The following is a 9,328-nucleotide window of genomic DNA, read 5'->3' as shown; positions in this document are numbered from 1 at the left end:
TATTTAATAGTCTTTGGGAGGCTAGCAGTTTTTAATAATTTCACTCTTTATTCATCGTTAAGGATGATGTAACCTAGAGATGTGGTGACATAACTACAGTGAAGGAGATAGGAGGATTCCTTGCAGTCCTCGCCTTAGTAACCCCAACATAGAATTCAGCACTTCTCTGTTCTACCGGTATTTACAAGCAATTACTTAGCACCTTAGGCCTCATGTAAGGCAAAGATTAATCTCTTCAGTTTTTGAATAATTCATTCTACAGAATATTTCAAATAGTTTCCACAATATGAAATTCAGATACATGACAATTTTTATCATATCTGGTATCATACAGAGATCACTACAGCTGTGCAAACATCTTAAAGGAAAACTGAACATTCATACATGAAGCTCCTTAGCTGGTAAGAAAAAAATATGTTTTAAGTATGCTTTTAAAAACCTTCAGTTCATAGTATTAAGCATTCTGTGTCCCAATTAGTCCCTTTTTGTGTATGTATATGTAATTGCAACTACCTGATCAAACCAGTCTTTCTGATTTTCCTCCACATTTTAGATTTTGTTGCTATGCTTACCTAAGTTCAGACTGGGCAGTAAATTAGAAATACAAAGTCCAAAAGAAGTGTTTAATTAAATACCAGGGAGAGAAGGCTCAAGCTCCCCAATTGCAATTAAGTTTTAGAACGCTCCTGGAAGTTTCACCATGTTCCCAGCTTGTAAATATGCAAAAGAGAGCTTTAAACCTAGTTGTATAAAGGATGGCTATACCCTATCAGTATTTTGAGCTGTCAAACTGTCACTCAGCAACTCAGCACCTCACTAGTGTGAAGTCATTTTAATAGTGTGCTAAGCACAGATGCCAAGGAGATTCATATTTAACAGCAGAAGAGCTTGCACGTTCTATTTAAGAGAATTTGCTTTGGACAGACTTAAATCCTTTCGCTTATTATAGACTAAGAAATCAGTCTTTTCAAATTTAGTATTGTTAAGGGATAAATCATCAAACAAAACTTAATTCAGCTATGATTTCAAATAGTCATCAAGGGTGAAAATTCTGAGGCTCTAGATCTGGTAAACATTAACAGTAGGACACTAAGCCTTAAACTCAAAAGCACGTCAGTCATAGTTTGTAAAGTCCTTGCAGAACCTACTGCAGCAATTTGTGGGTGTTAGCAAATGTATGCTGACTGAAAAAGAAGGGGCTGTGTGGACCATTTACAGGTGCTGTAAGCATTTAGAGGGAAAGAGGAGACAAGATGGGAGAGAGGAGGAGAGAGAAAGCAAGCAGAAGATGGAGAGAGGAAGGGGGGGAGGGAAAGAAGGTAGTCTCTATCAGAAAATGCTTTAAGGTATTTAGGTGTCCTTAGGAATATAGAATCTTTAGGGGAAAAGAGCAAGCCATGATAAGTGATAGAATATGCAAACCTCAGAACAACCCTGAGCTTCCTCAGAGGAAGACATAAAGGCATAAAAACCATCAGAGCGGCCGAAAGGCTCTGAATTGTAAATGTACAAAGTTTCTCCAGTGACCTAACAGCTGTAGACTAAAGACCTGGCTCTGCTCATCCCTTATCAGCTGGTCACTCCCAAGCCCAAGAGGAAATGTTTGTGGAGCCCACCAGTCTCCTCTAAGGCCAGAGATAACATTCCTGCCAGTTCCTGGGGAAACAATCTTGACAAGGAGACCTTTAAGCCCGGGCACTAACTCGACTCCCCACTAAGTGCAGTCGTGTCCCACAACCCTGGTATAAAACCCCCTGGTTTCTTTGTCTAGTTGTAGATGCTTGGTTCCCGCGGACAGCCTCTACCTCTCACTGTATCTTCTTTGAATAAAGGAAGATCTATTCCTTGCCTGTTGCAGGTCTGGCTCTGGTCTCTTGTCTCCTACTCCTCTATCTTTCCTTTAATTCTCCAAAAATCTAACAATAAGGAACACTAGAGTGTAAAAAATACCAAAGACATTAAATAGCATAGCTTCAGAGACAGGTGGATCTCTGTGAGACTGAGGTCAGCCTGGTCAACATAACATGTTCCAGAGCAGATGGGGCTAAAGGGAAACTTTATTTCAAAAAGTGTTATATAGCTGTTTAAATATAAATTAAAGCAAAAATCTGCATATCAGTGATATTATCCATCACATTTTAAGTACTCAACAGATGTATGGACCTAGTGATCACAATACTGAACCGAATAGAGGAAACTTTCCAACATTCCAGAATGTTGCATGCTATAGTCAGCTACAGAGCATGCTTAAACAGTGTACCAACCAGGGCTGGGCTGATGGGTCAGTGGATAACAAGCTTGCTGTGCAAACAGGAGAACAGCCCAGAATATTATTTAGAAGTTTAGAGTCATTTCCTCTTTGCTTTCCTTTTGGTAGGAACGACTTTTATTAATAGACATAATCTGCACTAATGACATTTAATCAACTCTTGGGTGTGATGACAGGGACGTCTCCTCAGCAACCTCAGCTTGGTATTCCACCCCAGTAGAGAATGAATGAATGTGGGTATGCTTGAGAATTAACATATCAAGCCTCAAAACGCAGTAATGTGAGCACCCACTTGTGGAAATGCTTGGCATTGGAAGATGAAAAGACCAGCTGGTTGGTCAATAGAGGTTAAGGGTGGAGCTGAACTTGAACCTTGCACCCCACCCACATGAAGTTGGAATAAACCACTTTGAGCAAATTATGGGTGTGGCCTGATTGAGGGACAGTGTGAGAAACAGGGTTCAAGAGTCAGTTCCACTGGCACAGGGTGAGGACAAAGACAGCTCCATCTTCACAGATTGAGGGGACAAGAGAGATCCAGCAGGGCAGCTCTAGGAAACAGACAGTTTTAATAGGTATCGAGGGGACCTGGAGTCCTCCGAGTTTGGACCCACTCTTAAAAATGTAATTTAAGAGTCAGTCTATTTGTTCAAGTAGTTGTAATGATAATAATGCCCTCGCCCTTTCACCCAGTTTTGACCTGTCTTCATTTAAAATTCTCCTCCTCAAATTCTCCACTTGTTCCGTTCTCTCTCTTACAGTCTCTGTTCCTATGCCTTGCCGACCTCAGGTCTCCTCAGCAAGGACTTCACGTCCTTTGTCAGTCATATGCACACCCTCAGCTTTTCTGCCTTTCTTGCTTCACACCAGACTTTCTAGTCTTGCTTGTTCTGGTTTTTGCCATACCTCTTATATCTTAAGGTTCAGAATGTAAACATCTGGAAGAACAAGTGTAACCATCAAAGAGAATGAAACAAAAAGAAGGCATCTATAGCACTAAATCTCAATGGGAATAAGCCCATTCTGGGAAAAGGATCCTTGGTCCCATGGTGATTTTGTAGTTCTTTGTCTAATTATGCTTATTTCTAATATTCTTTCTTGGAACAGGCTTAAATAGAAGTTTAGCATTGATCTGACTCTGTTTTACCCACTAAACTCTTTAATCTGAAAATGATTGGACTATGTACCTGCTCGGCCCTTCATCCACAGACTAGCCTCCAGAGTAGATCTAATAATCTAGTATCTGAACAGAACCACCATGGGGAACAATGTGACTGCATGAGTCTCAGACACACTTTACAATTATTTTCCTAGTAGTTCTTCGATAAGTTTCCATCACCTTACTTTGAGGAAAATGTCCAAACTGAGAGAGCTTTGTAATTACTACTATGCATTCTCACCCTAATGTCAAATTGTACCCTGAATTCCTATCTGTATCACTTACAGGTTAGAATTGAAGTATCTCCCTCCCCAGCTCCTGCTCACCAAAGGCTTGGGCTTGGGGGTCTTGATGCAGGGGTTTCCTCTGAGATAAAACTTTCCGTCAATGGCAGGTTTTGGGAGGAGAGAAGACATTCAGTCCTGCAGGGAAGCTCCTTAAGCTCAGAAAGTAAACAACTGAATAGCTTCAAGAAGTCCCTGAAATTGACCATGTTCACTAGGCCCCTCCCTTCCCAGGACTGCTCAGATGAGTCAGTTGCCTTGGAGAAGCTCAGATCAGCTCTGTTTCCTGGAAAAGACACTCTCTACCCTACTGAGCTGCCTACAAGGTATGCAGGGTGCTCCAGGTTCCTGCTTTCCTGAACTGCCACCCAAGCTGGGGTGGGCTTCTGTTGATGCAGCTGTCTTTGAGTCATTTCCATTCCTGTGAGTAACCCACACCCATACTCCTGTAAGTAATCCCAGTAAAACCAACTGGTTCACCACAGTGGAGAGTGGAGAGTGGTGGTATCTTCACTTTGGTCTTTTGTTCCCTATGTGGGGTGAGTAGACGTTTGTTCACATCTCCCCAAGAATAACATCACACAAGAGGTAGAGCCTAGCTAGAGAAAGTAAGGTCTTGTGGTGAGTCCTTACTTCCTCTGCTTCCTGTCCACCATGAGGGGAGAATCAACTTGGCCTAACCCTTCTTCCATTGCTGCTCACTGAAGCACCTGGGGGGGGGGGGTGGATCTCTGACAGCCTGAACTAAACAAATACATTCTCCATCACTTTAAGTTGTATCAGATATGTTGTCACAGCAGTAACAAGCCTAACAAGTATAGCGGCTCTTACAAGCATTCACATTTTGCTAGAGCAAGCATGTGTTTAGATTGCTGCTCCTAAATTTCAGCCTTGAGAACTGTGATTAGCTCAGATAATAGGAACAATTTCATATTGAACCTCTAGAGAGAATATTCACGTTGCTTTAACTGTGAGTTCTAGGCACAGAACTATTTTTGACATTTTTTCTTTTGATTTCCTGGATTTTGAACCACATGTGTCTCTTGCATGAAGTGAGAAACCTAGGCTCAAATATGTAGCCTTCCAATCCTTACGAACTTTACTTGAGAGCCAGTCTGCCTTTCAGAGTGTCAGCCTTTGTTCTGGCTTCCTCTTATGTAGTTATAAAGAAAGAAAATTATGAATTCTGTTCAAATAAGACCACATTAAAATAATTGCAAAATAATTGGGAGAATTAAAAAAGAAATCAAAAACACTGAAAGCTAAAGGTTCATATAATCCATTTTTGACATTTAATCTCAAATTCCTAAAAGCAAAATGCTGTGATTTTTGTTAAGCAATAAATATTAACTCAGAAGATATTAAGACCCATATTAACATCCTTTATATTTCATACTTTTTTATTTTACGTGCATCAGTGTTTTGCCTGTTTGTATGTAAGCGCACCATGTGGCGACCAGAAGAAGGTGTCAGATTCCCAGGAACTGGAGTTACAGATGGTTGTTAGATGTGATATGGGTGCTGGGAATTGAACCTGGGTCCTCTGCAGGAGAAGACAGTTATCTTAATCACTGAGCCATCTCTTCAGCCCCTCATATTTTACATTTCTTATAACTGGTAACTGCATTTCAGTATCAATGAGAATTAATAGATCCAGGTCCACATGTGCTCGGTTCATCTTCATCCTATTTCAAGGAAATGTACCAGGTGTCCACCAGTTGCTGAAGGGGTTTTTGAAACTTCTAAATTAAAGTCCACATTGTGAACAAGGATGAGCTGCAAGGACAGCTGTACATGTTGATGCCATGTGTTGACCATACATAATGTACGAGGTAATTCATGTAAAATGACCCTAACCTGTGCTGTTAGAAAAGGTGACTCAGAAAAAAGGCTCATGTTCCTTTAAAGTCCTTTCAAAAAAATCAGCCTAACAATATTAGGTTGATATGACTGTTCAGGGGCAATCACATAATTTCATAAAATGAAGGTTTTAATCATATAAAAGTGCCCAACATGGGTCACTTCACTGTTCTCCTTTATTATTTTAGAATGAAGAACATTTGTTCCATAAAAGAACTATTATCACTATGTTCTGAATCAGAAAATCAGCTAAATTCTCCAATTACCTAAAAAGATAAGAATTCAGTTTGTTTGCTTATTCTGTAACTTTCATGAATATATCATATATTATCACAAATTTATAAATAAGGTCACATTATATTCCGAGAAAAATCCTTTGAGGAAGAACATTAGCTATTTGTATTTCTGGCTCTCAAGGGCCTCCCCTTAGCCTCCAGTTACTAGGCTAGAAGTTTTATTAAGTAACCTAAACATCTGTCCAGCTCAAAGATTGTGAAAATTGAAGCAGATGCAGACAAAAAGGAAAAGTGAACGCTTCTGGAAGTCCATAGTGGGCCCTTGAAGCATTCTTTGTTTTCACAAAAATAGGGCAGTCCATGAAGTTAAGACTTGAAGACTTTGGAGAATGAATCTTTGCTTCTGAGGTCAGGTATTAAGCACCTGAAGTGCCCAGAAAGATGTTCTCACGGAGATCCATTTAAATATTCCCCACAGCAAAGCTAAACTTAAGCAAAACACAGCAAAGCATCTCCAAAAATAATTGATGGCATCTGAAATCCCTACAACCAAAAACAAATAATGGCCATCAACAAGCATACAATAGTGGGACACAGATCATCTTCATAAAGTGTGTGTGTGTGTGTGTGTGTGTGTGTGTGTGTGTGTGTGATTGCAGTGACAGCCAGTTCAAACAATGTTGAATAAACTTTCAGTACTTGTTTCCAAATGCAAGAAATGAAGACAAAAATCAACACATTCTGTTCCCTTGCATTCAATGACTTGTGTGCATATAACTCAGTATATGACCTTGAATGAAAGCTAAGTTAACTTGTAAAGTACTCTTTAAAGTGCAGAGAAGTGCTTCGGGGTTCCCAAAAAATCTATATCTTTCTTTTTGTCACATAGGGTTTAATTAAAGGAAAGGTGGAAATATGTTGAGGGCATTTGGATAAGGTGGAAATGGAGATAAGCATTGGTTTTAATCTTCGTTCCCACAAAGAAATGAGGGGAGAAAAACAAAGGTTAAAAAAAAAATAAGGATGACATATAAGGAGCCCCAGGCACTTCTACTGGGACTTACACCAAACTGAAAGCCTAATTAGGTTTACACCTCTGAATGAAAAGTAATTTATCATCAAGGATGCCTGAGTAAACTGCTGTAGCCCTATATTTAGAGGCCATGAATTTTCTGTGCACCAGTATTGATCTATTCATTATTTTCTGGTAAGTAAAGATTTTAAAAATGAACTGAAATCTTAAGACTTAGAGGAATGCTGAGCTTCTGCAAAGGCCTGAAAATAAGGTGAGATGAACAGAAATATCTGATGTGAGTGTTGGTATTACAGAAAATAAACAGGCTGTTTTGTGAACAGCTATTGCAGTACTTACTTTTCTCATTGTGATGAAATACATGACAAAAGCATGTAGAGTCTACTTGATTTAAGCCTCATGGTTTAAGGCTACAGTCAATCATGGCAGGGAGTCATGGTGACAAGAATGTGAGGCATCTGTTCCAGGGGCAGTCAGAAAGCAGGACAGAGATGAGTGCTACTGCTCAGTTTGCACTCATTCCTTTAAGTCTGGGACCCCAGCCCACTGGTGGCACTGTCCACATTCAGGGTGGATCAGTCCTCATTCTGTAAAACCTTTCTGAGGACATACCTACAGACACATCCAGAGCTCTGTTTGCATGGTGCTCCAAAATCCATCAAGTTAATAGTGAAGATGAACCATTGAAATTCCAAACCTTGCCAACTTCATACCAAAACACATCACTTAAACCATGAAATTCCACCCCTGACCCCTAAAGTATCATTTTTTTCAACTTGTGTTGCAAAATAAATTTAGACTATCTCTAAATGTCTCCATCTCCATAGTTCTTAAGAGTCCTAACATTGCTCGGAAGTCAAAAGTTCAAAATATCTTCTAAGACCCAAGGTAATCTCTTAACTATGAGACCCTATAGAATAAAAAGAATAAGAATGAATTCATACTCCCAACACAAAATAGCAGATAGCAAATGTTACCATTCCAAAATACAGAAATGAAGTCACAGCAAGGAAAAATCAGAAAAAAAAAAAAAAAAGACAAGACAAAAATTGAGCAAGGCAAACACCAAGTTCTACACTTCCATGTGTAGCATCTGGGTCTCATGATGGAATCATCTGGGCTCCAACAGCCCTGAGTAGCCCCATTCATCCAGTTCTGTTGTCTGTAGCATACACAGCTTCTCTTTGGGGATAAGTTTATGCCATGCCTGCAGTTTCCTCAATGGACATCCCATGATCCTGGTATCTCCAACAACCTGAAGTCTCATTTGCAAACTTGGGCTTTGTTCTTAGCTCCATGCAATGGCCTCTTGGGGTTTCTTTGCAGGGAATATGAGCTTGTATACATTGCTTGTCCTCTGTAGCTTTTTGGAACCTTAGGGTAAGCCTCTATGACCCCCCTCACTCTTGCACCTGTGTGTGAATGTAAAACCAGCACCACTCAGATGATGTGCCAGCTTCTGCTGCCACCTTGAGTTAGAGTCTGCTCCCTTTATTATCGTCAGAGTAGCCTCTGCGGCCACAGTGAATGAGTCTGTGAAAGCACTTTCTTATGCAGTCTTTTTTTTTTTTTTTTTTTTTTTCAGCAGAGAATCCCTTCAGTAGCATCCTCAGTTTCTGTTCTCTCCTTCCTAATTAATTTGTATTTTTCACAATCTGGAGGCTTGACTCCTGGAAACCCTTCCTATTCTACCTACTCAGAGCACTTGATTTCTCTTGAATGGTACTAACCTCCTTAACAATTAAAGTTTCTTTCCAGCACTCACCTTATCTCCAACTTCAAACCTGCTCACCCTGCTTTCGTCTCCAAATTGCACATTTCTTATCTTTCTGCTCTCTCACTGTAGATCTGGCTTAGAGCAGTGAGCAGCAAACATAGCATAGCCTCGATGCTATTCTGTCATGGAATTTTCTGTCCCAAATTAGCCCAATATTGTAAAAGTCAGCTTCATGCAAGTTCTCAGGACACAACATGACAGAACGCAGCGGTGCTCTTTCTCAGGACACAATACCAAATGTTCCCAGCCGACCTCTCCTTGCAGTCTTTGTCCCCCCTCTTAAGCCTCATGATCCAAGTCTCTATTGTCCAAACTAACACTAGAATGATCCATAAGTTTCTACTTAAAATACTATAGCGCTTCCCTAGCTGGCAACACCAAAAGTTTGCACATTTTCCCCACATGCCAATAAGAACCATATGGCCCCGTTTCTTGGTATTAATTTTCAGTATTACTTTTTTCATGGCTGTAACAAATTACATGATAAAAGTAACTTTAAGAGGGAGGTAGTTATTTTGGTTTAGGGCTGCAGTTCATCAAGGCAGAGTAGGCAAAGCAGAGCAGGAGACAGCTGGTGATACCGCATGTGGAGCCAGGAAACAGAGATCAATGTTGGTGATCAGTTTGTTTTCTCCTTTTCATTCAACTGGGAACCCCAGTGTATGGGATGGTTTTGCCTACATTCAGGGTGGGTCTTCTCTGTTGAGCTT

At 40.2% G+C, this 9,328-nt stretch overlaps 1 protein-coding gene across 1 annotated transcript in view; it reads right to left on the bottom strand.

Annotated features, from left to right (window-relative positions):
• The window catches only part of Malrd1 (MAM and LDL receptor class A domain containing 1), a 721,844-nt gene that overhangs the window by 594,981 nt on the left and 117,535 nt on the right, over positions 1 to 9,328 (bottom strand). The gene's annotated exons all lie outside the window — the stretch shown is intronic.

This window comes from Nannospalax galili, unplaced genomic scaffold, assembly GCF_000622305.1.
Source record: "Nannospalax galili isolate Female #2095 unplaced genomic scaffold, S.galili_v1.0 scaffold487, whole genome shotgun sequence".
NCBI lineage: Eukaryota > Metazoa > Chordata > Mammalia > Rodentia > Spalacidae > Nannospalax > Nannospalax galili.
Note: the sequence above shows the minus strand (reverse complement) of the source record. Positions and strands in the feature narration are given on the sequence as shown.